A 27,653-nucleotide genomic window follows, 5' to 3' on the forward strand; every position below is an offset into this window, starting at 1 on the left:
CTCTACGATACCAGGTCTTTGCAGGAGGAGGCAGGGCAGCGGCCGTTCGTGTCCAGGACAGGACGGTCAGTGACAGTGACAGACCCATCAGAGAGCAGTGAAAGACACAGCAGTGAAATACACAGCAGTGATAGACCCATCAGGAAGCAGTGACAGGCCCACCAGCAAGCAGTGACAGACCCATCAGAGAGCAGTGAAAGACACAGCAGTGAAATACACAGCAGTGATAGACCCATCATGAAGCAGTGACAGACCCACCAGCAAGCAGTGACAGTGACAGACCCAATAGAGAGCAGTGAAAGACACGGCAGTGACAGACCCACCAGTAAGCAGTGACAGTGACAGACCCAATAGAGAGCAGTGAAAGACACGGCAGTGACAGACCCACCAGTAAGCAGTGACAGTGACAGACCCAGCAGAGAGCAGTGAAAGACACGGCAGTGACAGACCCACCAGCAAGCAGTGACAGTGACAGACCCAACAGAGAGCAGTGAAAGACACGGCAGTGACAGACCCACCAGCAAGCAGTGACAGTGACAGACCCAACAGAGAGCAGTGAAAGACACGGCAGTGATAGACCCATCAGGAAGCAGTGACAGACCCACCAGCAAGCAGTGACAGTGACAGACCCAATAGAGAGCAGTGAAAGACACGGCAGTGACAGACCCACCAGTAAGCAGTGACAGTGACAGACCCAACAGAGAGCAGTGAAAGACACGGCAGTGACAGACCCACCAGCAAGCAGTGACAGTGACAGACCCAACAGAGAGCAGTGAAAGACACGGCAGTGATAGACCCATCAGGAAGCAGTGACAGACCCACAGCAAGCAGTGACAGTGACAGACCCAACAGAGAGCAGTGAAAGACACGGCAGTGACAGACCCATCAGCAAGCAGTGACAGTGACAGACCCAACAGAGAGCAGTGACAGTGACAGACCCAGCAGTGACAGTCCCGGCAGTCACAGACCCAGTGGCAAGCAATGACAGATGCGGCAGTGACAGACCCACCAGCAAGCAGTGAAAGACACGGCAGTGACAGACCCACCAGCAAGCAGTGACAGTGACAGACCCAACAGAGAGCAGTGAAAGACATGGCAGTGACAGACCCACAGCAAGCAGTGACAGTGACAGACCCAACAGAGAGCAGTGAAAGACACGGCAGTGACAGACCCATCAGCAAGCAGTGACAGTGAAAGACCCATCAGAGAGCAGTGAAAGACACGGCAGTGACAGACCCACCAGTAAGCAGTGACAGTGACAGACCCAGCAGAGAGCAGTGAAAGACCCGGCAGTGACAGACCCACCAGCAAGCAGTGACAGACCCACAGCAAGCAGTGACAGTGACAGACCCAACAGAGAGCAGTGAAAGACACGGCAGTGATAGACCCACCAGTAAGCAGTGACAGTGACAGACCCAACAGAGAGCAGTGAAAGACACGGCAGTGACAGACCCACCAGTAAGCAGTGACAGTGACAGACCCAACAGAGAGCAGTGAAAGACACGGCAGTGACAGACCCACCAGCAAGCAGTGACAGTGACAGACCCAACAGAGAGCAGTGAAAGACACGGCAGTGACAGACCCACCAGTAAGCAGTGACAGTGACAGACCCAACAGAGAGCAGTGAAAGACACGGCAGTGACAGACCCACAGCAAGCAGTGACAGTGACAGACCCAACAGAGAGCAGTGAAAGACACGGCAGTGACAGACCCACCAGCAAGCAGTGACAGTGACAGACCCAACAGAGAGCAGTGAAAGACACGGCAGTAACAGACCCACCAGCAAGCAGTGAAAGACACAGCAGCGAAATACACAGCAGTGATAGACCCATCAGGAAGCAGTGACAGACCCACCAGCAAGCAGTGACAGTGACAGACCCATCAGAGAGCAGTGAAAGACACGGCAGTGAAAGACCCAGTAATGACAGTGACAGACCCAGCAGTGACAGTCTCGGCAGTCACAGACCCAGTGGCAAGCAGTGACAGTGACAGACCCAGCAGAGAGCAGTGAAAGACACGGCAGTGATAGACCCAGTAGTGACAGTGACAGACCCAGCAGTCACAGACCCAGTGGCAAGCAGCGACAGATGCCGCAGTGATAGACCCATCAGGAGCAGTGACATGCCCACCAGCAAGCAGTGACAGTGCAGACCCAGCAGAGAGCAGTGAAAGACCCGGCAGTGACAGTCCCGGCAGTCACAGACCCAGTGGCAAGCAATGACAGATGCGGCAGTGACAGACCCAGCAGAGAGCGTTGAAAGACACCGTAGTGACAGACCCACTAGGAACCAGTGACAAACCTGCAGTGAGTGACAGACCCAGCAGTGACAGATCCCGTAGCAAGCATTTCGTGCACGGTAGTGATGGATCCCGCAGTGACCAGCTTTGACAGGTCCCGCAGTGACCGTTTCTACAGTGACAACCCCACCAATGATAAACTCAACAGTGACACCCATCGGGAAGCAGTGACCGCCCTGCGGGGAGCAGGCGCAGACCCAGAAGCAGTAAGTAGGCCCCCGCAGTGACAGACCCTGCTGGCTGCGATAGATCCCGCAGTGACCGATGGAGGAGGAGGGTGCGTGGGGGAGCCGGGCAGGGAATCCCGGGCCGGCCCCTCCCCTCGTCCGTCAGCTGGCAGTGGGCTCGCCCCCCGCCCGCCCGCCGCACTCGGAGGCTGGAGAGGGGACGCCGCGCTTCGGTGGGTGAGTGCTGTCCCCGCTTCCTTTCTCCCCTCGTCCCCGGTGCCCCCGCCGGCGCGCGCTGGTGCCAGCCTGCCCCCCGTGCCAGGGCAGGGGGCTCGCGGCTGGCACGCACCGAGGGCTCCGCTTGACACAGCTCGGGCGGGGGTCCTCCTGTGCTCCGGACACCTCGCATACTTTTCAGAAACTTAAACACTTTCCTTCAAACAAAGCCCGAGCGCTCTCCGGGCTAAATGGACCGGATCCCGCCTCCCCTCGAGCCTCCACCCCGGCTCTCCGCGGGCAGGACGTGGCTGCCGGGCTGTGCTGAGGGTGGCAGACCCCAGCGCTCTCGGTGTGTGTTCTTGGGGTGTGTGGGGTTTGTATAACGGGGAGTGGGTGAGAGGGGCGCCGGGGAATCTTAAAAGTTCCGTTTCTGGGCCTGAACTTCGGTAAAAGTCGAGGCTTGGGAAGGGCGAGTAACGGGACATGTTAGCGCAGCTGAGCGAAGCGCGGAGACCTGCCAAGAAAGGACGGGTGGGGAGGGAAGGGAAGAAGAGGAGGAGGGAGAGGAGACGAAAATGAAAAGGAGGAGAGAAACGGGGACGAGAGAGGAGAGAAAGAAGAGGCGCAAGGGAAACCGGAGGAAGGTGAAGGGCAGAGCAGGAGAGAAAGAACTATAGGTTCAACCGAAACACACAGACACCTAGGAAGAGAAGAGGGCAGGGGGCGAGAGGCTGACGGCGACAGAGCAGGAGGAAAAGAATGAGTGCGCGCATATTTATATAGAGAGAAAGATCAATATTGAGAAAGGAGGCATACGAGAGACAGACAGGAGCTTTATTAAGCGAAGGAAGAGAGCGAGAAACAAAGGGTTCAGCCCCTGAGCAGACATGCAGCTAGTAAGATGCGTAACTAGTCGCATGTTTTTGACCGAAATGTTATTGCTGCTAAACTGTGTCCGGTTCTCGGCGCTATGCCGAACCTGTTTTGAGTGGGACTCTAGAGAGGTGAAGCTTGGCGGGGGTCAGGTTGCCCCCCTCCTTCCTCATCAGTGGTAATTAATAGCAGATTGCAGAGAATGGGTCTGCAGTGATTGCCCGAGCGGGGCACTTGACACGGATGTCTATTGCTGTAGGTGCAGTTTAACTGTTGTTGTATCTATTCGATAAACTGTATGTGTAAATATCTTCTGGGACTCTTTAATTAATGTTCATTTTTTAAGGTTTGTTTGTGTAAGGACTGTTGCTTTGTGTTCGATTTCATGGGTTTTATTTCAAATGAGTCATAATCAAGTAATCTATTTTGATATTTTATGTTATAATTGATTATTTGGCATCGTGCTGCCATGGGTGTAGCCTCACAACCCCACTGCGAACGACATCTTCTCACCTTGGTTTAAATGACTTCATTACAGACTGGATCTTTCAGTGTTCATGAGAAGTGATTTGTACAGTCAGTGTGACAATGTTTGATTGTTGAACATGACTTGTGTTGTTCGTTTGCTGGGTCTGGCCGCAGGTCAATCCATGAGGCTTATGCACCAACTGGTGATCTGGTTTGTTTATTATCATACACGTTTTCATGTGTGTGTAATAACTTGATGCAGTGGGTAGTAGTTGTTTATTCGATCAAAAGTATGATCATTCTCATCATAAAAAAGTACATCAGAATAAAAACAAGTAATATTGCATTCAAATAATGTTCAATAAGATATCCATTAAAATACAAAGTTATAAGTCCCATAACAACATAGTGAGCAGGATCAATCATAAAAACAGGTAGAGCAAAAAAGGCACACAAATATTCCGAGACTAAGGAGCACATTTTGACCTCTTCCACCACGCAAATAGCAGAAATCTCAAAATAGTGAACACTAACCAACTTGTGGTGTCTGATTTAAAAACGTGTGTCGCTTCCAAAGGACACCTAATAGAAAGCATACGGCAGCCAGGGGCCATCCAGGTTCTTCTAAAATCAGCATAGGAGGGACAACAGAAGAGAAAATGCTCAAGTGTCTCGGGAGCAGTGTGGCATGAAGGACCCAATGGTTTGATTGACACATTTCCCCAGCAACTTCTCCTTGCATTTAAGGGAATGGTTCCGTATCTGAGTTGGGTATACAGTGCTCGTGCCTGTGGTGGTTCGATATCGTCCAAGAAAGTTTCGAAACCAAAACTACCTTTCACATTTAAGAACCTCATGGGTAAAGTGCCATGTGCAATGCGTTCAATGCTTTCCGAGGCCATCAGTCCCCAGAACCTTTTTTTAAAAGGGGGACCATAGATTGAGTAATGGTCCCAGGTTCCTCCCAAAGCTGCCCCAACCCAATTTTTAAGAACCAAGACTTGATCTTGTTGAACCACTTAATTCGATGCAGTGGGTAGTGTTTGTGATCATGGCTAGCCAACTGATGGCTTTCGTGGGCTGTGTGGAGTTGAGGAGCTGGTTACACACATTCTGTTGTATGTAGGTGGGTCCTGTTGGTGTGTCCAAGGGCTGTGGTGGGCACAGTAATACCCATCTAGGTGGCACATCTATGCAGTGCTGGAAGTGTGTTAGGTGTCCCATCTCATATTTTGTATTTGATGATGCCCTGTGCTATTTAGAGCTGTTGTGGGCGCACTAACACACCCAACTCTTGGGGTCTGGATTCTAGCAAGGTTCTAATATTGCCACCTTTCCACAGCACTGCATACAGGGACTAGAAGTGAGCAGGAAGTGCTAGTTCCTGGTTTGGAATGCCCTGAGCGTCTGTGCACACACATAAACATACATGTTAAAGGGTATTTACAAACTGCTCTGCATCTCTTTCTGCACTGGAAAAGGTTGGAAATTGATCCCGGTAAGGGTGGGCATGTTTTCCAGGGAGGGAATAAAGGTGGTCTGCGGAAAGTTATTTTGCAGTAGTTTAGCAGATTTTCACACACTCAGATATGCACTTTTATATTTCCTCATGTCAAAATGGATTCACAAAAAATTGCTAAGGGCGCTTTTAACAGATCTACTTCTACAACTTCTTCAAAATCTCTTAAAGTTGTAAATTTGATTCAATGCAAGGACATCTGTAGGTGTAATGTTGTGACTTTGTTTAAAAGGAATTGGAGCCTTCATTTATTTTCACGTTGCCCATAATGTTGCTCATAAAGATTGTACGCTGATTCTACATTACACTTTTTTAGAAAATATTGTCATGTATCTGCCATGTTTTGCAAAATAATGCCACAGAGAAATCGTATCTAAAATTGTACAATGGTTTTGCAAAACATTTTTTTCAAGTTGCACATTTTTGTGTGCATTATTTTATTTTGAAAGCAAACAATGACCAATCTTCTTTTCAGGCCTCTACATGTATTTAATATTATATGGGCGCATTCTTGGAGATTTATAATTAGTGCCAAATTGTTAAATTCCTCAAACGTGTTCACATTTTTATACTGGCACCGCTGTCAGTAATGTAAGCTGAGCTCCCAGTTCCCTGCATGTCTGTAGAGCACCAGCACTAATAGAAATGTTTTTGCATTTCTGAATCCTGTATACAAGTTTGAACAATGTACACACATGAATACAAAGTTTGCCTTAGTGCATACAGTTCTTTTTAACATAGCCATAGTGTGGCGGTGTAAATCGGCAGCCAAACTTTTTGTGCCACAGAGAGTTCAGCTGATGTGTCCAGTGAATGAAAACGTGTTTCCTTTGACCCCAAACCACATGCCCTTGGTATTATCCTTTGCCTTTCCCATCATTCCATATATCCATGTTTTCATCCCAGCATCTATTCTTTCCGCATTCCATCCATTCAATGATCTTTTTATCAGCATATCAGTTAATATATCCATTCATCCATCCCCCAATTCAGTACTGAAAGATTTAGGTAGTAGTGTTCCCAAGGGAAACGTCCGCACAATTCATCATTTGAAGTTGTATTATATACACAGTATAAAGTGTGACTAGTTCAGTACAATACAAAATGTATAAGAATCGGGTGCTGAGTCTGCCCCAAGCACCTACTACCTCAAGGTGCTGTAGGTACACATGAATGTGAAAACCAAACTAAACATACAAAATTGAGGATACCCAAAGCACACCTTACTTGGAGGTGACGGAGCGCGTTTCTGATATGAACTTCGACTGTTCGGATTGCAAACGTACTATGGTTATGCTTTCCGAGAGGTTTTTACTACTTGTTTGATAACCAGCGACCGTGCATTTACTTTGTTTCTCAAATTTTGATACCTGGGGATCTTTATTCAGGTCTCTTGGGTCAGAGATACACAAATATAAATAGGACTACGCTGCAAACCCTCACCCAACTGAAGTTACTATCACTACATTTTGGATATACATTCATTCGCCGTACACATAAGACTTCGTCGTGAACCTTTATACAACTGAAGCCACTGCAATTAATTTTTGACCATTTGATAGAATATCTTGGGGCCGGCTTTGTATGGAACAGTTTGACACCCATCCTGTCCGACAATAGGACTTTGTGAGGACAACATTCACCTCCATGTTAGCTTATGCCTAGAATTCAGTTTGGGACCTCAGGAGAATAAATTCTTTTACCTTGGTTCACAGTGCTGAGATAGATTCGTGATCCCTCTTTCTGCAAGCTGACATTTGGATATTCACCACCAACACATATGCCTTGAGAAAGTCTTAGTGCAAGACGAAACACGTGTTGGCAAACTACCTGCTGGGAGATCTTATATGATTTTTTGAATAATAATAAAGAATTGATGAAATTACAAGAAGATTGACATTGAACTTACTCTGAACTGCCTGGATCTTCGTTTTTGGAATTGATGTTTGTTGTACTCTGCTTCATTGTCCAATAGAGGATATACTGATCCTTAAAGTAGCAATCATTTAGCTAGTACTTAAAAAAGACAACTATAAGGTGTGCTTTGGGTAGCCTCAATTTTGTATATCCCCCAATTCAGATTTACGTCCTTCCATCCTTTCATCATCCATGCACCCACCCATCATTCTTTTACAATTCCAACTACTGAAACATTCCATTCACGTTGATCGATCCATTCACCAACCATCCATCCTAATGGTCTTCCTTCCATTTATTATTTAACCCTTCTGTCCATTATTGCAACCATCTCTCCATCCATCCATCACCAGTTGATCCTTTCATCCATCCACATCTATCCTTTCTCCCTTCTCGTCATCCATCATTGTATTGTTCTTTCTTTTTTTTACACATTTACTTCCTTCCACTTTTCTTTCACCTTTCATTCCTTCCTTTCACACTTACTTCACTTCACCTTTCCTACCTACCTTCCTTTCTTCCCTCTCTCATTTCCAGTTTCTATGCCCATCTTTATTTCTTGTCTCATTCTCTTTTTGCTTTTTTCTCTTTCCCTCTCCCACTCGCTGCTCTCGCTGTCATGTTTTCCATGTTTACATTATTTCTTTAGCTCTAAAATAAATAGTAATTTTAATTAGACCCAGCTTGCCAGGCCGTAGGGTTCAGAGGTAACCCCCAGTTTAGCTGCTAAAATCGAGGCTGGATTCTGGACATCATTAACCCATATAACATGCTTTTTAATGACAAATTAACAGTTCTTCCAATCCTCTGAAGCAATTGTGAGTACATTCGATGTGCTAAATGAAAGTCCTAAATAAAAAAATATATAAATAAATGTGCTCTGTTAGAAATTGTGCTGGTCTTGAATGCTGTTGGCCCATTGGTAGCCATTCAAGGCACATTTGAGGTGTGTTGGGTGTGTGCAGTGTGCTCTGTTGGTCTATCCTATTGGGCAGTGAATAGAAAGACCAACATGGTTTTAACAATCAAAGATAAATATAGCAGCTATTTAAATTTATAAGCATTATTGAGTGATAAAAAACAAATGTTTCTGTATTTTTACATAAGGAAACGGCAGATGATTGGTGCTACGGCACTGACGTACAATGGTACTATTAGTTGATCAGCTTCATATTTGAGATGGATTGCAAGAAGTCACATGGTTTAAACGTGGACGATGAATTCTATGCATGTTTAGGTTAACGATTATTAAACATCTTGCTAAACAGTTCAAGGCCATTGGCAATGAAATTATAGTTATTAGAATATTTGCGTTTTGGATCGAGGCAATTCATGAGACAATGCAGCATCAGAATGGTTTTCACTGATATCTGAGTCCACTTGAGCAGAATGAACGTCTAGAGCCAAGTGAAGACATTTTTGCAACGTTTTGTGCTAGATTTGGAGTGTTACTTTAATCACAGGCAAATGTTTTATGATGATGCCAATATGAATTTTGTGATCATGTTTACATGGTCTGGTATATTGCTGGGTCGAAAATGAGTTGAAACGTCAAAAATCGCAGTTATAGGTGTATATTTATTTATTTATTTATTCAACTTATAAAGTGCACTGTCGCCTTGCAGGTATCCTGGCGCAAGAGTGCACATACCAGCCATAGATCAAATGTATTTATCTAGATCATTCAATGGTTTACACAAGTAAATCAGACACTATCTAATACAAATCATGTGATAATCATGCAGTGATAACGTGACATGTTTTGGTTTGGACGTTTACTTTCAGAGTGAATCATTTGGTATGTACAAAATTGTATTTTTAAATGTTTAAAGATGGCGGATATATCTAGCATTGTTTTTCGTGTCCTATGTTTATGTTGTTAACTTAGGCGAAGTACTTAATGTGAACACAGACAATGGCGTTTATCATGATCACGGTTGCAGTGTTTAACCGAAATTCGTTGATAAGCTTCAGCCTCAATAAATTCATTTTGGAAGCAGTAACCAGAGTGCTGTTTTCGTTCCTGATGGTGAAACACGCCAGCACCCTCAGTCTTTGGAGGAGAAAATGTGAGTGTATGTGTGTGTATATATATACTAGCAGGCTGCCCCAGCGTTGCCTGGGGCAGAAGGGGGCTGGGGGCAGCATTTCCGGATTGCGGCAGCGTAGCCCCCGCCCGCCCCGACATTGCCCAGACCACCTCCCGCCTCCCTCCTCCCGCCTCGCCTTTGCCTTACCTGAGCCGCCGGACTTCACCGCGCTCCGGACTTCACCGCCACTCCTGCTGCTCATCACCGCTCCTCCCCGCCTGTCGTCATCACGCACGTTGCGGACATCGCTAGGTCGCGGCCAGCGCTACGTCGCGGCCGGAGCTACTTTTAGGGGACTACTTTGTTTTTAAAGTATCATTTTTTAATTTACTTTTTTATTTTATTTTATGCAGCCTATGTCCATCTACACACCCTGAGGATTACAACAATGTATTGGGTGTGTGGATTGGCGCTGTGGTTCCCGAGTTTACCTTGCCAAAAGGTTTCTGTTCTCTCTTTATAATAGTAGTATATATATATATATATATATATATATATATATATATATATATATATATATATATATATATATATATATATATATATATATATCCCACAAACAAAGTTGCCTGCAAAAGGAGTTGCCACACGACAAGTAGGTATATGCCACGCTTTCTTTAATGCAGCTTCAGCGATAAAAACTGCCACACCGCATTCAAATAAGTCCAGTGAGCGCCTGACGCGTTTCGTGTTCATCGAACACTTTTTCAAAGGCTTCTGGAAAAGTTAGCACATTCAAAACGTTTTCTTGGCACCACCTGTAGATGTAATGAAGTCCCGCCCCAGTGGGCGTAGCCAACCACCTGGCCTTCTGGACTACGTAGTGCCCAATCTTTCTACAATGAGCCGTTCCTCGATGTGCCTCTAAAAACCATTATTACCCCAGTGGGCTGGTGATGCATGGAAAGTTTTCCCCACTGAAACATCTTTGCTGCATCAAAACCGGCTACTTGTCCCAGATGCAGTGGGGACGGTTGACGTCACTGCTGGAGTGCTGCACGCAACACCGGGGCTCCTCCGCGGCTCAGGCAAGCCGCTAAACATCCCACAAACAAAGTTGCCTGCAAAAGGAGTTGCCACACGACAGGTAAGTATATGCCACGCTTTCTTTAATGCAGCATCAGCGATAAAAACTGCCACACAGCATTCAAATAAGTCCAGTAAGCGCCTGATGCGTTTCGTGTTCATCGAACACTTTTTCAAAGGCTTGTGGAAAAGTTAGCACATTCAAAACGTTTTCTTGGCACCACCTGTAGATGTAATGAAGTCCCGCCCCAGTCACTGGACTTATTTGAATGCTGTGTGGCAGTTTTTATCGCTGAAGCTGCATTAAAGAAAGCGTGGCATATACTTACCTGTCGTGTGGCAACTCCTTTTGCAGGCAACTTTGTTTGTGGGATATATATATATATACACACACACATATATATACACATATAGATACATATATAGAGATATATATTATGTGTATATATATATATAGATATATATATATATATATATATATATATATTCAATGAAAAAACCATTGGTTTTAGGCCATATATAGTTAGGGATTTGCATTTAGAAAACCTTATTTTACTCGCATAAAACCATTGAAATTCCATATATAGTTATAAGCGCTAACTATATATCGCGCACCCGCAATCCACTGCTGATGATGTCACATATTACATCATTCATGACATGGTTAGTGACATCACTGATGACATCACTGATGGCATCTCAAATGACATCACTGATGACATCACTGATTACAACATCCAGTGACTGTATGTTTCTGTAAAGTTAAAATATGTTTTACATATTGAAGAATGAGTAGATATATAAGTGTCTGGATGAAGGATTTAGTAGGTGCATGACTGACTGTATGAGTGAGTGATTAAATGTGTCTCACTGAGGGCATGAGTTAGTGACTAAACTGTCTTAATTTGTACATCATTATATCTGTTGTTCTACAAACTGCTGCATATGTTGATCAGTAGCTATATGAGTAACTTTATGGGTTATTGATTGGTTGTCCAAGTATTTGTATGGGAAACTGAGTGTGTGTGTATGGGTGGCTGGGAGGTGTGTGACTCTGTACATAGATGTGTGAGTAGTTGATTCACTATATGTATAGATTCAAAACTGCATGTGGAAACAGCTGTATGGGCGGTTGACTGTGCATGAGTGTATTAGTGAGTGAATGGATATCTCAGTGCTACATGTCAAATTAAGTACATATGTAAAACACAGTACATGTGAGAGTTGACATCTATAAATAACTGTGCATAAGAGCTAGTGAATGTGTGAGTGGCTGTATGGATCATTGTGAACATGTATCAGAGATTGTATAAGAGAGTAAAGTAAATATGTGTTAGTATATGTTTGAATAAGTAAGGTGTGTATAACTGTATAGTTGAGAAAATGGAGGTGTGATTGATTTTTGGCATAACTGACTAGGTGTGTGAGTAACTCCATGGATGAGTGACTGTCTGTTTACACTGATTGTATCTAAGGTTATATTAGAGTCTGAAGAGATTCATGGTATTATCACATGAATGATATCATCAGTGATGTGATCAGTCATGTCAAATGAGATGTTATCAGTGATGTCATCAGTGATGTCATTTGAGATGTCATCAGTGATGTCATCAGTGATGTCACTAACCATGTCATGAATGATGTAATATGTGACATCATCAGCAGTGGATTGCGGGTGCGCGATATATAGTTAGCGCTTATAACTATATATGGAATTTCAATGGTTTTATGCGAGTAAAATAAGGTTTTCTAAATGCAAATCCCTAACTATATATGGCCTAAAACCAATGGTTTTTTCATTGAATTTTCAAGGTTTTGTAAATGCAAATTCCTAACTATATATGGAGTATAACCTATGGTTTTTTCTGTGAATTTCAATGTTTTTTTAATAGCAAACATCAAAAGCTGTCAAATGTCAAGTACGTGATAGGTAAAAACGTTTTCGTGTTTATGCACGCTGATGTGCTTTGAACGCTGCCCCCCCTCCCCACTCCCCTCTTTTCTCTTAGTAGTACTCTCTCTTTGCAGATAGTGAACGGTAGTTAACGCAGACCTTTACCCCTGTTGTAATCCGTCGTACCTGCTTGTCTCTCCATTTGATTGATTATTATCCAAGCATTTACTGTTTTACAATTGGTTCTCTTTGGATCATTCTCTATTTACAAACAAGCACAAAGTCGCAATACTCTGTTTAGTCTTTGCAGATAGTGAAAAATCGTGTAAAAAAATAAAAGTAATCGAGCAAAATCAGTAGGCCACTAATTGGATCTCTTTTTAACCTCGGTAAAATACAAACATTAGGAATAACCCTTCATGAGAAATACGAAAATAGTGAAATGAATTGAGCTCCACACCATGAGGGCTGCAAAACAGCTCGACTCCGCCACCCACACCGCCCAAAATAACGGCAAACCCTATGCAAATATTATAAATATACACAACACACCACCAAAGAAACAGAATAAAACATTTTATTAAATAACTATTTACATAACTATTTTATACTTTTTATTGCCCGATCCGGCTAGCTCAATCGATCGAGCATGAAACTCATGCACTGATAACAAGCGTTGAGAGTTTGTAGAATGATGGCTTCAGATTTTCCACATACGGTGTAGTGGCGCGAACTGGCAGGGGGCGTTTGGATTCTACCCCTTCTCCAAATAAGATTTTCATACGTGAATGTTCGTTCATGCTTTTTGTCCCTGAGTTGCTTCCATGTCACTGCCTTACATAAATGGCATAAGTCTTGGTTATTGAGTGCCATACTTCAGAATTCTAAGCAGTTCTTGTAACACTGTTTAAACCTTATTTGCACCTGCTGCAGCTTCACTATTCAAAGTAAGTGGGGTCCATTTGTGGACCTGACTGCATTGGAAAACAATGTGATACGGTGCCTCCCTAAACCGCTTGACGGAGGCCCCCGAGGGGCGGTGAGATGGCGCGGACTGAGAGGGGGCGCTTGGCTCCTGCCCCCTCCCCAAGTCGTGTTGCCCTGGTGAGGCCTGAGATCGCCCCCGGCATAGGCGGCCGGCTCCCGGGGTCCGGCGGAATTTTTTCCCTTTTGAAGAATCTTTCATTCTGGACCTTGTCCCACAATCCGTTTCACCTGAAGACACGCTGTCGTAGGGCGCCCCTTTACCGTTTTAGTTGCCATTCCGCCCGCTTTTGGTACTCTGTGCGTCTTCCGCCATTCAGCTGTTTACCGCTCGCTCTTGCGACTACAACGTCTCGCTCACCATGTAGTTGAGTTGCTCCCGCTCTTAAGATTTGACCGAACTTTTTGGACTGCTGAAAGCGGTGGAATTCCGACCGCTGGTTGGTGGAGACATTTTGACTATATTCTGCACCTGCATTGTCGCGTAATGCGTCATATGACGCGACGCGTTAGCGCACCCGGAAGTGCTCCGGTGCGCAAGGCGCAGCTTCCCGGAAACGATCCAGAGCGCGCCGCGCAGCGCGTAACGTAAGCATAACAGGTCATGTGACTTGTTAATAAAACTTTTCATTGGTTCATTTTTCTTTTCTTTTCCTAATTATGTAAGACTAGGTCATGTGACCTAAAAATAACACTTTTCATTGGATTAAAACATTTTTTTTCCCCAAACGATGAAAGCCCCACCTTGTTTCTGGATGTTTCAGACTGAAGCTGGCGTCACCATGAGAGCACCACCATCTCGTAGCTCCGTCGTGGCCATTCCGCAAGAAATCATGGCAGCCGCTCCCCACCGGAAGCCTGCGGGAGTCGAGGGCCCCCAAGACTTTTGTACAATCTTCAAGGCTGAGGGGACGCTTTCGAGAATGGAACCCAAGCCCTGGCAGACAAGCGTCCGAGTTCCAAGGTGTCCCAGGGCCATTTTACTGGACCAGGCCCAAATCCGAAGAGCCGGCCGCCATTTTAAGAGTCCTGTGGCAGCCGCCTACCGCTGCACCGCAAGAGTGGGAACAACTCAACTACATGGTGAGCGAGACGCTGTAGCCGTAAGAGCGGGCGGTAAACAGCTGAATGGCGGATGAGGCACAGTGTAGCAAAAGCGGGCGGAATGGCGACTGAAACGATAAAGGGACGCCCCACTACAGCAGACAAGCCTCCGCCATGTGCTTCAAAACTGCATATGTATCTCGTGATATCAAGGTTGGGCAACCAGTACAGAACAAGCAGTTACGAGTCCCATTTACACCGGCGCCATTTTGGGCGCGGCCGGGCAGGTCCAGGATCTACTGAAACATAAAAAATGAGGCTGACGTCTCTGAAGCAGTTCACGAACAGCAGGACATAGCAAATAAACATGAACTCTCTAAAGCTGTTAACTCACTGCAGAACAAAACAAGTGAACCTGAAACCTCTGGAATAATTGTCGCTCAAAAGAACAACACACAAAACTCTGTAGAGCCTGAAGAAAAAAAAACAGAAGGGCACTGTAGTTTCAGACACACTTAACACTAATGACGAAACAAAGATATCGTCTGTTTATAAAGCAGTTATCATCTTGACAGAATTGACAAAGAAGTGTACAGACACCAATGCATCAGCATTCTCGGAGATAACATCTTAAGGAACAAAGAAAGACCTGTTCACTCTTGACACCCCAGGTGCTGTGTATATTGCACTATAGTGCTGCATCGAGAAAACGGGCAACCCTATTGATGTGGATTTTTCATTATTGATTATTGTAAAGAAATGGCGACTCCCCCCTTTAGCAGATTAGCTAAATGTTTGCGTAATTTAGGCATAAAAGTTATATTATTGTTGTTGTTGTTGTTATCGTCATAGTTCTGGTTAATTTCAAAAAATGGTTAAATATATTTACAGTTTTTGTTGCGTTCGTTATATTTAAATATTAATAAAGTTTTAAAATGTAACTGTCTTGGAGTACTATATTTTTTAAAAAAATCGGGTGAATGGGGCCTTGAATCGGGTTATTGTCATGTGTGGGCTTTGCAAGTGTACTACTACAAGATCGGACATTTCAAACTCAAATGCACGTTCTTTTTCTTACCTTTCCGAAGAATGGAGCGCAATAGCAGGCAGAGAAAAGGTGATGCACGTGTTGAACACTGCCTGGCCTGCAAATTGCTGCCAGTGCCCCCCCGCCCGCTCCTGAAAGAGGACACACACACACCGCCGCCCGAGTACTTCACAAATCTTTAAAAGACCATGCGCTTGTTCAATGGGAAGTGGATAACATGGCTAAGAGCATTTGCTGACTAATGCATGAATATCGCTGACTTTTCAGCGATATTCATGCATTGCGGCCGTTTTTTATCGCATTTGCGATAAACCTTGCTAATAGCAAGGTTTATGTGCGATAAAATTCGCCGAAGTGCGGCGATAATTATTGTCTCTAAACAAGTTAGAGACAAAAATTACCGCTAGTTGTTGGAAATATGCCCCCGGGTTTTTCCTTGCAGGAATCGGGAAGCGAAAGACTAGCACTGAAATCAGTAGTCTCACACCTGAATCGGGAGGGTTGGCATGTCTGGATACTCTACAGCTGGAGCCATAAACTACATCCGCAGGGCTAGGTGATAGCCTAGGTCCGGCCTGGACAATCGGACACAGAGGAAGAGAAGTGTCAGAGGGTGCGGTAGTGAATAGGGTGAAAGGGAGGTGTCGAGCGGGCACAGGGTGTGATTCTCAGAGAAGAGCAGCGCAGATGGGGGGAAGTATATGGCCCATGCATGAGAGAGAGAGCGGGGTGACCAGTGCGTGGGGGAGATTCTTGCGAGGGTGGGGGGCCATGCTGAGAATGCTGAGAATCGACGGCGTGCAGAGAGTGGCCCTGGTCAAGGCATCTAAAATGGCTGCCGTGCACGACAAAATTGTGGCATTGGACAAAAACGCAAGATGGCGCAGACAATGTTTATCAATAAGGATTCATTTATAACAAAATATTTACTCGCAGTGACAAAATGGTGTTCAACACTTCCTGATTTCCATCGAATCGAACGTTAACAAACGTCACGCAGCAAAAAAAAAAAAAAAAAAAGCTCACGCACAGAGCGGTTTTTAGCCATGTTATCCAATGGAAGGTGGATAACATGGCTAAGAGCATTTGCTGGATAATGCATGAATATCGCTGACTTTTCAGCGATATTCATGCATTGTGGCCGATGTGCGGCGATAATTTTTGTCTCTAAACAATTAAAACGAAGCACAAAATGGCGAATTCCCGTTTCGCTACCAGTTTGCGGCCCAGTTCGCGGCCCGTGAAGCGCTTCTACCGTGAAAAATCAATTTTTTTTTATTTTCCCCACGGGACCCTTTAATAACCCCAACAACATTCCTAGGGGGTCAAGAGGGGTATACCTTGCCCCCTTTCAATAAATTCCCCCTTCGTTTTTCACCTCTTCTTCTCTCTCAATCCTACCGAGAGATAAGATGGCGGCCGCTCCGGACTATTTAGAATGTTGACAGACACCGGAGAGCCAATCAGCTTTCTGTTATCCAATGGAAGGTGGATAACATGGCTAAGAGCATTTGCTGGATAATGCATGAATATCGCTGACTTTTCAACGATATTCATGCATTGTGGCCGATGTGCGGCGATAATTTTTGTCTCTAAACAATTAAAACGAAGCACAAAATGGCGAATTCCCGTTTCGCTAGAGCGGGGTGACCAGTGCGTGGGGGAGATTCTTGCGAGGGTGGGGGGCCATGCTGAGAATCGACGGCGTGCAGAGAGTGGCCCTGGTCAAGGCATCTAAAATGGCTGCCGTGCACGACAAAATTGTGGCATTGGACAAAAACGCAAGATGGCGCAGACAATGTTTATCAATAAGGATTCATTTATAACAAAATATTTACTCGCAGTGACAAAATGGTGTTCAACACTTCCTGATTTCCATCGAATCGAACGTTAACAAACGTCACGCAGCAAAAAAAAAAAAAAAAAAAAGCTCACGCACAGAGCGGTTTTTAGCCATGTTATCCAATGGAAGGTGGATAACATGGCTAAGAGCATTTGCTGGATAATGCATGAATATCGCTGACTTTTCAGCGATATTCATGCATTGTGGCCGATGTGCGGCGATAATTTTTGTCTCTAAACAATTAAAACGAAGCACAAAATGGCGAATTCCCGTTTCGCTACCAGTTTGCGGCCCAGTTCGCGGCCCGTGAAGCGCTTCTACCGTGAAAAATCAATTTTTTTTTATTTTCCCCACGGGACCCTTTAATAACCCCAACAACATTCCTAGGGGGTCAAGAGGGGTATACCTTGCCCCCTTTCAATAAATTCCCCCTTCGTTTTTCACCTCTTCTTCTCTCTCAATCCTACCGAGAGATAAGATGGCGGCCGCTCCGGACTATTTAGAATGTTGACAGACACCGGAGAGCCAATCAGCTTTCTGTTATCCAATGGAAGGTGGATAACATGGCTAAGAGCATTTGCTGGATAATGCATGAATATCGCTGACTTTTCAACGATATTCATGCATTGTGGCCGATGTGCGGCGATAATTTTTGTCTCTAAACAATTAAAACGAAGCACAAAATGGCGAATTCCCGTTTCGCTACCAGTTTGCGGCCCAGTTCGCGGCCCGGGAAACGCTTCTACCGTGAAAAATAATTTTTTTTTTATTTTCCCCACGGGACCCTTTAATAACCCCAACAACAATCCTAGGGGGTCAAGAGGGGTATACCTTGCACCCTTTCAATAAATTCCCTCTTCGTTTTTCACCTCTTCTCTCTCGATCCTACCGAGAGATAAGATGGCGGCCGCTTCGGACTGTTTAGAATGTTGACAGACACCGGAGAGCCAATCAGCTTTCTGCGCGCAAAGTTCCGTTTCGCGAAAAGTAAGCGGACCGGATCGCTGCCCGGAGCGCTGTTACAGATATATATCTTGTTTTGAACGTTAATTTCTCAAAAACTACTGGAGCACATATATTGAGACCTAGCAAAGGCACATCGGACTAACAGTCCCTACAATTTTGCCAAGTTTCGTGCAAATCCATTCAGCCGTTCGGGCTAAAAGTGAGTCCAACCGCCCTATGGAAAACTCAATGTTAAAAACGCGTTTTGGGACCCCCCTTTTTTCTCAGCCCCCCCTTGACGAACCCCCCCCAAATTTCCAGGAGCTGCTCAGAAACAAAATGTGCCATTTTCCTGAAAATTTCAGCCGATTCCGTCCACAAACGCCAAAGTTATTAGGCATAGAATTTTCAGAAATCCCATAGGGAAAAAATCCTAACTATATATACCTACTGGCGATAGCCAGTAGGTAATATATATAGATAGATATCTATATACCTATATATCTATATATCTATATATCTATATATATATATATATATATATATATATATATATATATATATATATATATATTGAGTGATTGAGATTTAGGAAATTCATTTTTGTAATGTGGATAACTTAAGTAACTTCAGCACATTTACATGTCATTTGGCAGATACTCGACAAGCCTAATACTGGCCCTTTGTTCCATATTTGGCACAGCTTCATCCTGGGGTTCACAAGTTATGCAAGCAGAAGACTTTTGGCAGCATGGCTCGAAATCCCCATGTTGAATTTTGTTCTCATACTCAGTCCAAACCACGGGATAGATTTACATCAGATTTGGCCGGAAAGGCAGGGAACTTTCCAGTCTGGATCATTTTTGTAGTTTCTGTAAATCTGTTCTCTGTTTTGGAAGATAGTTAGTAAAAAAAAAGAAACAAATCCACACTGTAAAGGGTAAAAGCATTGCTGACTTCTGATATCTTTACTTTGTACCATCTGCGGATAAGTCAATGGATGCGAAATTCTAAAAGCATTCAGCATTTTGATTGATTGGCCTTGAAGCCACATACAAACATGAGGCTATGCTCTATTTACATTGGCCATGTGAATCTGATACATTTATCTCCACTGAACATATTGTATCCTGGATCCTCGAAAGCCAACTAAGGGTTCACATTGGTGACAATAGTTTCTGGGGCACTGGGGGCTTCTCCACCTACATAGGTGCTAGTAGTGATGAAGACGCATTCCAAAATGGCTGATAATTTGAGCATCCCCAGAAAAATAAAATAATGGGGGATAATCCATGGAAAACATTTCCAATAATTGAAGTGCTGTAGCATGCATGCGTTGTCGATGTTCCATGGTTGTTAAATTGACTCTGTAGCAAACTTTCTTACACAGTTTCATAAAGTCTTCGAAGATTTTGACTGGCATTTACTCTCCGCTGTCCTAGTCTCCTATTACCACTAGCAAACTTTCCAGGGCTCTCGTTGATGTGGTATCTACCCCGGTAGGCTCTGACGAAGCAAGAGGAACAGACTATGCCCAGGAGAGGGCAGAGCAAAGAAGGGACACAAGTGGCGCTCACCTGATAAGAGAGCGAAAGATCTGTTCAAGGACACCAAAGTGGAAAGCTTTGGGAAGAGATTTCTCAGCACCCTATAACAATACGTTTGTCGAGAGATGACGCACCTGATGAGGACCCCCTATATAGAACCACTCAGCACGACAAGGGTCCTCCTATCGCTGAACAAGACTTAAAAGAAGCCTATTGAAATAGTCACTTGTACCCTGATAGTCACTACGCAGAGAACTCAACGATCCCAACGTTCGATGGAAAAAATAAAACCTAAAGGGTGCAGGGAAAGGTTCTGGGATGAAGATGTAAAAGAGAGGAGGACATCAGTAGAAATCATAAGAGACCATCCAATAGCTGAGGCCGCGTGCTCACGCCAGTACTTCTAGGGAGAAATATTGCCCATTTACAAGAATAAGTGAAGGCAGCACAGCAGCTTTTAATACACCAGAGGATATAACAAGTGAAAACATGATGGCCCTGGAATCCTCTGACATATGTGAAGGAGAATTAAAACCCCTGAGTAACTGTGGACACCAGAGCAGCTGGGAACAGACTCGTGATAACATGAACAGAGAAATATGCCAATGGAAAAGCAGAATGTCTTGTCACAAGTTTCTAGAGAGGGACTACCAGGGCACAAGTTTCTAGAGAGGGGCTGCTAGGAAACAAGTTTCTAGGGAGAGAGTACCAAGGCACAGGTTTCTAGAGAGGGGCTGCCAGGGCACACGTTTCTAGAGAGAGACTACCAGGACACAAGTTTCTAGAGAGGGGCTGCCAGGGCACAAGTTTCTAGAGAGGGACTGCCAGGCCACAAGTTTCTAGAGAGGGACTGCCAGGGCACAAGTTACTAGAGAGACTACCAGGGCACAAGTTTCTAGAGAGAGAGTGGGCACAGGTTTCTAGAGAAGGGCTGCCTGGGCACAAGTTTCTAGAGAGGGACTACCAGGGAACAAGTTTCTAGAGAGGGGCTGCCAGGGCACAAGTTTCTAGAGAGAGACTACCAGGGCACAAGTTTCTAGACTACCAGGGCACAAGTTTCTAGAGAGGGGCTGCCAGGGCACAAGTTTCTAGAGAGGGACTACCAGGGAACAAGTTTCTAGAGAGGGGCTGCCAGTGGCAAACACCCAAAAAAACTAAAGTGCCAGTTCTAAACAATAGAAGAAGCTCACTCTGGCTTCCAGACAGAGGACTCCGATCACCTAATTGGTGCGGGTGGTGATAACCCATGCAAAAAAGTATCTGAATAATTCAGAGGGAGAAAACTAATCAAGAAAGCAAGCTGAGTCTCCCAAACATTAGGGGCATGAACACAAGGAGCCTAAATAAGTTAAGTTCATTCGGCACTGGAAGATGGATAAGAGTGGGATCTGCAGTGACAGGGAGGGGCAAATGGCCCACACCCACTAAGTTAAGGTGTAGGCCACTGGTGAGAATCCAGGCTGTCCATCTCTTTGATGATTCCTACACCCACTACGTTACAGTGTAGGCCACTAGTGAGAATCCAGGCTGTCCATCTCTTTGATGATTCCTACACCCACTACGTTACAGTGTAGGCCACTAGTGAGAATCCAGGCTGTCCATCTCTTTAGTGATTCCTACACGCACTAAGTTACACTGTAAACCACTGGTGAGAATCCAGGCTCTCCATCTCTTCAGAGTTTCCTACATCCACTAAGTTAAAGTTTAGACCACTGGTCTGGAAAGAATCCAGGCTGTCCAGCTCTTCCGCGATTCCAAACTCACTAAGATACGGTGTAGGCCACTGGTGAGAAGCCAGGCTGTCCATCTCTTCCGTCATTCCAAACTCACTAAGTTAAGGTGTAGGCCACTGGTGAGAATCCAGGCTGTCCATGTCTTTGGTGATTCCTACACCCACTAAGTTACAGTGTAGGCCACTGATGAGAATCCAGGCTGTCCATCTCTTCCCTGATTCCAAACTCACTAAGTTACAGTGTAGGCCACTGGTGACAATCCAGGCTGTCCATCTCTTCAGTGATTCCTACACCCACTAAGTTAAGGTTTCGATCACTGGTCTGGTGAGAATCCAGGCTGTCCATCTTTTCTATGATTCCAAACTCACTAACTTACAGTGTAGGCCACTGGTGAGAATCCAAGCTTTCCATGTCTTCAGCGATTCCTTCACCCACTAAGTTAAGGTTTAGACCACTGGTCTGGTAAGAATCCAGGCTGTCCATCACTTCTGTGAATCTAAACTCACTAAGTTGAGGTGTAGGCCACTGGTGAGAATCCAGGCTGTCCATCTCTTCAGTGTTTCCTACACCCACTAAGCTACAGTGTAGGCCACTGGTGAGAATCCAGGCTGTCCATCTCTTCAGTGATTCCTACACCCACTACGTTAATGTTTAGGCCACTGGTCTGGAAAGAATCCAGGCTGTCCATCTCTTCAATGTTTCCTACGGTGTGCACCTGTTACAACGCATTTTTTACAACGCACTACTGTTACAACGCATCCATTACAACGCGGATACTGTTACAACTCATGTTTTTACAACACATTTTTTTACAACGCAGGTACCTTTACAACGCATACCATTACAACGTAAGTATTGGTAAGTATATAGTTATTTTTTAAATGTAATATGTTTGGGGTAAAGGGGTATTTTTAGGGGTTAGGGTCAGTTTATGGTTTTTGGGTAAAGGGGTATTTTTAGGGTTCAGGGTCAGTTTTCAGTTTTTGGGTAAAGGGGTATTTTTAGGGTTCAGGGTCAGTTTTTAGTTTTTGGGTAAAGGGGTATTTTTAGGGTTCAGGGTCAGTTTTCAGTTTTTGGGTAAAGGGGTATTTTTAGGGTTCAGGGTCAGTTTTCAGTTTTTGGGTAAAGGGGTATTTTTAGGGTTCAGGGTCAGTTTTCAGTTTTTGGGTAAAGGGGTATTTTTAGGGTTCAGGGTCAGTTTTCAGTTTTTGGGTAAAGGGGTATTTTTAGGGTTCAGGGTCAGTTTTTAGTTTTTGGGTAAAGGGGTATTTTTAGGGTTCAGGGTCAGTTTTCAGTTTTTGGGTAAAGGGGTATTTTTAGGGTTCAGGGTCAGTTTTCAGTTTTTGGGTAAAGGGGTATTTTTAGGGTTCAGGGTCAGTTTTCAGTTTTTGGGTAAAGGGGTATTTTTAGGGTTCAGGATCAGTTTTCAGTTTTTGGGGTACAGGGTAAAAATAAATTACATTTAATTTTAAATTGAATTATTTAATAGTAAATAAATTAAATTAAATTACAATGCATTTTTTTGGGGGTTGAGGGTCAGTTTTGAGTTTTTGGGGTACAGGGGTACAGGGTAAAAATAATGTTATATTTTTTTAAATTTTCAATAATTAATTTAAATTATATTTCATAAAATTACTTTAATTTATTTTTGGTGTTTAGGGTCAGTTTTCAGTTTCTGGGGTGCAGGGGTACATGGTAAAAATAAAGTAATATTAATTTAAATTTAAAATAATAAACGGAAATTAACTTATTTAAAATTACATTAAATTATATTTTTAAAATTAAGTTACTATTATATTATTAATATTAACATATACTTACCTATACTTACGTTGTAATGGTATGCGTTGTAAAGGTACCTGCGTTGTAAAAAAATGCGTTGTAAATACATGCGTTGTTACAGTATCCGCGTTGTAAAAACCGCGTTGTAACGGTATGCGGAGTAAAAGTCCGCGTTGTAACATCATATATCCTTTCCTACACCCACTAAGTTAAGGTTTACACCACTGGTCTGGTATGAATCCAGGCTGTTCATCTCTTCCGTGATTCCAAACTCACTAAGTTAAGGTGTAGGCCACTGGTGAGAATCCAGGCTGTCCATCCCTTTAGTGATTCCAACACCCACTAAGTTAAGGTTTACACCACTGGTCTGGTAAGACTCCAGGCTGTTCATCACTTCCGTGATTCCAAACTCACTAAGTTACGGTGTAGGCCACTGGTGACAATCCAGGCTGTCCATCCCTTCAGTGATTCCAACACCCACTAAGTTAAGGTTTACACCACCGGTCTGGTAAGAATCCAGGCTGTTCATCTCTTCCGTGATTCCAAACTCACTAGGTTAAGATGTCGGCCACTAGTGAGAATCCAGGCTGTTCTTCTCTTTGGTGATTCCAAACTGACTAAGTTACATTGTAGGCCACTGGTGAGAATCCAGGCTGTCCATCCCTTCAGTGATTCCAACACCCACTAAGTTAAGGTTTAGACCACTGGTCTGGTAAGAATCCAGGCTGTCCATCTCTTCCCTGATTCCAAACTCACTAAGTTACAGTGTAGGCCACTGGTTGGAATCCAGGCTGTCCATCTCTTCAGTGATTCCTACACCCACTAAGTTAAGGTGTAGGCCACTAGTGACAATCCAGGCTGTCCATCCCTTCAGCGATTCCTACACCCACTAAGTTTAGGTTTAGATAACTGGTCTGGTAAGAATCCAGACTGTCCATCACTTCCGTGAATCTAAACTCACTAAGTTAAGGTGTAGGCTACTGGTGAGAATCCAGGCTGTCCGTCTTTTTCCTGATTCCAAACTCACTAAGTTACAGTGTAGGCCACTGGTGAGAATCCAGGCTGTCCATCTCTTTGGTGATTCCTACACCCACTAGGTTACAGTGTAGGCCACTGGTGAGAATCCAGGCTTCCATCTCTTTGGTGATTCCTACACCCACTACGTTACAGTGTAGGCCCTGGTGAGAATACAGGCTGTTCATCTCTTCAGTGATTCCTACACCCACTACGTTAAGGTTTAGGCCACTGGTCTGGTAAGAATCCAAGCTGTCCATCTCTTCAATGTTTACTACACCCACTAAGTTAAGGTTTAGATCACTGGTCTGGTAAGAATCCCAGCTGTCCATCTCTTCCCTGATTCCAAACTCACTAAGTTACAGTGTAGGCCACTGGTGAGAATCCAGGCTGTCCATCTCATCAGTGTTTCCTACACCCACTAAGTTACAGTGTAGGCCACTGGTAAGAATCCAGGCTGTCCATCTCTTCAATATTTCCTACACCCACTGAGTTAAGGTGTAGGCCACTGGTCTTGTAAGAATCCAGGGTGTCCATCTCTTCCCTGATACCAAACTCACTAAGTTACAGTGTAGGCCACTGGTGAGAATCCAGGCTGTCCATCCCTTCAGTGATTCCTACATCCACTAAGTTAATGATTAGACCACTGATCTGGTAAGAACCCAGGCTGTCCATCTCTACCGTGATTCGAAACTCACTAAGTTACAGTGTAGGCCACTGGTGAGAATCCAGGCTGTCCATCACTTCAGTGACTCCTACTCCCACTAAGTTAAGGTTTAGATCACTGGGCTGGTAAGAATACTGGCTGTCCATCTCTTCCGTGATTCCAAACTCAGTAAGTTACAGTGTAGGCCACTGGTGAGAATCCACGCTGTCCATCCCTCCAGTGATTCCTACATCCACTAAGTTAAGGATTAGACCACGGGTCTTGTAAGAATCCAGGCTGTCCACCTCTTCCGCGATTCCAAACTGACTAAGTTACAGTGTAGGCCACTGGTCAGAAACCAGGCTGTCCATCTCTTCAATGATTTCTACACCCACTAAGCTAAGGTTTAAATCACTGGTCTGGTAAGAATCCAGGTTGTCCATCTCTTCCGTGATTCCAAACTCACTAAGTTACAGTGTAAACCACTGGTGAGAATCCAGGCTGTCCATCCCTTCAGTGATTCCTACACCCACTAAGTTACACTGTAGGCCACTGGTGAAAATCCAGACTGTCCATCTCTTAAATGATTACTCAAGTGCACAGATTTTGGGGGTCGTTGACTCCAAGGTGAAGATCATCGTTGATGAGGACGTACTACAAGGTGGACATCATGAGCTGGGCCAGGGTGACGTGAAGACGAGCAGCATCAGCATCAGCTGAGGATGTGACTGAAATAAGCGAGTCAAAGCCAGAAGTTTGTGACTACCACCCAATATTACTTGCACGTGTCTTCAGGCACGAGATGTTTTGACAAATGAATCTGCTGAGTTTTAGTTTGAAATGGCACCAAAAATGTGGATCTAGGAAATTAGGTGGTTGTGATCAGGTGGTTATGGTAATCTGTTCCAAGGAAAGACAAGGTGGATAATTTATCACTGAAACAAGAATATGAATTGGTTGCCAGGGTGTGCAAGAGGGTACCAATCCATTCAGAAATTGTTTGAGGTTCAATCGAGGGAGTAATGTTTCGGCATTTACAGGTGATTTCTGCATTTACTTCTATATGGTTACATTTGTAGCATCATCGTGTCACCGTCCGGGCAGTCTTGAGAACTCCGAGATCCTGGAGAGAGGAGGGGAGAAGGGTGGTGGAGCGGAAGTGAAGATGGGAAGTTCCGGAAGTGAGACAGTGAGGTCTTTAATCCACACACAGGAAGGGAAGGGGAAATTGATGATGTGCTGTGCTTGTAATACACGCACTACCAGTTGACTCTCGACCATCCAAGAGCAGGGATGGAGGGTGAGAATAGAATGGATGCCAGTGAGAGGAATCAGGGCTTACACTGAACCTGACATCTGTATATGAAGGGCGGGCGAGGGGGGACATGGGTGGGGTCTGAGAGGAGTTCGAGGAAAGCAGTTTGCTGCTCTCAGCTCTTCCCTATCATTCGCAGCCTGCACGATGCGTTTATCTCGGAGCCCAGAGCTAGATAGCGCTGGAGGAAGGAGACGGAGGTCTGCCAGGCGCACGCCCCTTATTTCCAGAGCTCGAGCCCTCGGGCGGCCTGGACCGCAGCACCTAGCGCCTGTCCCCATATCGCGCTGAATATAAACGTGTTCATTGCGTGTCTTTGCTGAGGCCCCCAGTGGTCTCGGCCTGGCGCAGAGCCCTGCCCTGATTTCTGGGCAACAGGTGTCAGCAGGGACAAGCTGCCAAATGCACGGCTGAAGCCAGGAGGCGTGGCCTGTGCAAGAGCTGGAGCGTGACCGAATACACGCACGCACGCACCCTATCCCCACGGGAAGCGGGCTGCAAATAGCTGGCGGAGCACCGACCTTCAAGGAACTAGTGCGGCCGCCTGTTTGCCCCAGTCGACTTCGTCATGAAATGTTGCCTGGTGCTTTCTCGAGTCGATTCTTTTAGTGAAATGTTTCCATTGGAACCAAACTGATGTCAATTATAGTGTGACCTGCAGCCAGGGTTGGATTGGCAAGGCGGGTAAAGGCCGAAGGGCCAGCATCTGAGTTCCAGCTGTGGGCTGTTTTTTTGGGCAGTCTGGGAGGGGCGATTTGGGCAGTGTCGTGTTGTTCGGATGCCACCAGCGGCCCAGTGGGTGCCTGAGTGGGCTTTCTGGAGGCAAATGGGCGTCCATGACCTCCATTTTATCAACGGGAAGAGGTGTCACTCCCTTTCTCTCGCTGGGCCAACCCATTAATGTATGCATATTAAGGGGGGGGCAGGTGGCCGGAGCAGAAGTGGCCTCGCTTGTTTTCAGGTGTGTTTTACCAGTGTGAACTAATCCGTGCATTTTTTTTATCTACGTAAAGTTAAGAAAACATGCCTCTGTAAGAGACACCCGCCTCCCCCCTTATTTTTATAAAACTTCGCCAAAGCAGTGTTTTGAGGAAAGGCAATATGAAAATGAGGGGCACTTTTTTTTGCGTGCCTGGGCTGATTTTTAATCCCAATCCAGCCCTGCCTGCAGCCTAAATCAAAATGTGTATTTTTTCTCAGTAGACGGTTGTAATGTTGATCCTATCCCAGATACTTTAAGGTATCCTTCTTTCCCATTGCGTCTACATGAGCCTTCGTCTT

General features: G+C 44.9%; 1 protein-coding gene across 6 annotated transcripts in view; it reads left to right on the plus strand.

Annotated features, from left to right (window-relative positions):
• The first annotated feature begins 2,482 nt into the window (after positions 1–2,482).
• LOC147701488 (protein kinase C and casein kinase II substrate protein 3-like) overlaps positions 2,483–27,653 on the plus strand; it is a 267,515-nt gene continuing 242,344 nt past the window's right edge. For 2 of the 6 annotated variants that reach the window (XM_086930171.1, XM_086930172.1), the window contains exon 1: positions 2,555–2,702. The gene's annotated coding sequence lies outside the window, so the exon portion shown is untranslated. The other 4 variants (XM_086930170.1, XM_086930167.1, XM_086930168.1 and 1 more) reach the window with 4 other exon arrangements.

The sequence above is a fragment of the Lissotriton vulgaris genome, chromosome 7, assembly GCF_964263255.1.
Source record: "Lissotriton vulgaris chromosome 7, aLisVul1.2, whole genome shotgun sequence".
NCBI lineage: Eukaryota > Metazoa > Chordata > Amphibia > Caudata > Salamandridae > Lissotriton > Lissotriton vulgaris.